This window comes from Cucurbita pepo, chromosome 2 (assembly GCF_057944985.1).
Source record: "Cucurbita pepo subsp. pepo isolate OVF chromosome 2, ASM5794498v1, whole genome shotgun sequence".
Lineage (NCBI taxonomy): Eukaryota > Viridiplantae > Streptophyta > Magnoliopsida > Cucurbitales > Cucurbitaceae > Cucurbita > Cucurbita pepo.
Window position 1 is genome coordinate 6,150,898 of NC_141799.1, and position 2,264 is coordinate 6,153,161.

At 29.7% G+C, this 2,264-nt stretch overlaps 1 long non-coding RNA gene across 1 annotated transcript; it reads left to right on the forward strand.

Annotated features, from left to right (window-relative positions):
- The first annotated feature begins 273 nt into the window (after positions 1 to 273).
- On the forward strand, positions 274 to 1,238 carry LOC111789234 (uncharacterized). Its single transcript, XR_015420017.1, has 2 exons — positions 274 to 564; positions 929 to 1,238. It is a non-coding gene; the product is annotated as an uncharacterized LOC111789234 (long non-coding RNA).
- Positions 1,239 to 2,264: the final 1,026 nt, after the last annotated feature.

Below are 2,264 nucleotides of genomic sequence, written 5' to 3' on the forward strand. Positions count from 1 at the left end.
TGGGTAAAGCCATTCTCATTTTTTCCTCAAATTAATTATTATTATTATTATTATTATTTTTTTTTTTTTTTTTTTTTTTTTTTTTTTGTAAACTGTAATTTTTTTCGACTGAGGTGGGTTGAGGAGAGATAATTGGGGAAGGAATGAGAGGTTACTGCTAGAAGGGAGGAAGATTGTTTCTCTTTCTTTTAATAGCAAAATGAGGAGACATAATCAATTGCAAAACGGCCCACTGCTTCTCCGCAGTAAACAAAGGAAAAGAAAAAGGCAAGTTTTGTATGTTTTACATATCTTTATAACCATCATTTTCAAGCTTCAAAGGAACACAATTGTTTTCCATATCTTTTTTGAGAGCTACTTCGACTTCACGAATGGCTCGACACGAGGGGAGCAGCGGAGTGGTTTCGATGAGCACGGTGGCCGTTGCAATGGCGTTGCTGCTGCTGCTTGGCTTCGAACATGGCGATGCTGCTACAACTTTTGTTGTTGGCGACTCGAACGGATGGAACCTGGGCGTGGAAGGATGGCCTAATGGGAAGGTGTTTAGAGCCGGTGACATATTAAGTGAGTTTTCAACTCTCCGTTTTGATAGTTGAATAGTAATGTTTTACTTGCGTAATCTTATCTGTTAAGAATAATGCACTTGCGTAATCTTATCTATTAAGAATAATGCACTTGCGTAATCTTATCTGTTAAGAATAATGCTCTGATACTATATTAAGAATGAAAAACAGAAGTGGGATCGAAAATATTCTACTAACTCTCCAAATCCTGGAGATAAAATAAATTGTATCAAAACACAAGTCAAGTAGCAGACTCGTTTTAAAGCCTTGAGGGGAAACCCGAAAGGGAAAGCCCAAAGAGGATCTGGGTCGTTACATTACGTAAATCGCAAATCGCAATGAATACATACATTTTTTTTTTCTAGGATTCAACTATAACCCAACAGTTCACAACGTGGTGGCAGTGGACGAGGGGGGTTATAGAAGCTGCATAGCTCCCAGAGGCGCCAAAGTGTTCAATTCAGGCAAGGATGAAATCACTCTCTCAAGAGGAAATAGCTTCTTCATATGCACCACCCCAGGCCACTGCCAAGCTGGGATGAAAATTACTATCAATTCCCTCTAGTTCTTGACCACCCCGTATCGTTTACACATCGATCTCGATGTAAATGTTCTAAGTAACGATGATTTGGAAACATTGTGGAAATAAAATAATTGATAATAATTAAGTTGTTATATGTATCTTATTATTATTTTTTCTCTTTGTTTAGATCGAAAAATTAGGATAATAATGTTAATGCACTAAATTGTTTTTTTTTTATAAATTAATATAAACAAAAAAAATTAATATAAATTAATAATGTTAATGCACTAAATTGTTTTATTTTTATAAATTAATATAAACAAAAAAAAATTAATTGTTTTATTTTTATAAATTAATATAAACAAAAAAAAAAAATTAATATAAACAAAAAAAATTAATATAAATTAAAACGGTATGTTTCCTTAAATTTTTTCTAGTAATAACCATAATATCATATTTATTAAAACTATTATTTATAATAAAATAAGTTCAATTTATTTAATGGGTATGTGTAGTTTTTGATGGGGAAGGTTGAAATTTAAAATAAAAATATTATTTAATGATTTAAAATTAATTAATTTAATGCTTATAATCGATAATAATTTGTTCATTAATTAGTAGATTATAATAATTTGTTCATTAATTAGTACGGTTTACATGTAGAGATAATTAATTATATATAAATAATTAATTAATTAGGAATGTTGATTTATATAAATATAAATATAAAAATGAATTGATTTGTTTGTAAGCTTTTGTTTTTTTTTCTTTTTTTTTAATATTTATAGATCGTATTTGAAAATTTTTATAATTATTTAAATATATATTCTATACATTAGCTAGGGTTGTGAATGAGAAAATCAACGAATCTTTGTCTGGAATAACGTCATATTATGAAATTTCATTATCTTACATCTTACATCGTCATGTTGTCATGCATCGTGTCGTCATCATATAACATCATCATAAAACTCAATTATGTCATCATACGTCATACATTATACATCATCATATAATATAGTCACAACGTCATAAATATAAAGCATAAATGACACATACCAATCTATTTATAGTAAGACCATTGTTTAACCTATTTATAGTAAGACCGTTGTTCAACCTATTTATAGTAAGACCAGCTTTATTATCTAAGACCACTCACTTGAGTTGGCTAAGAGGCC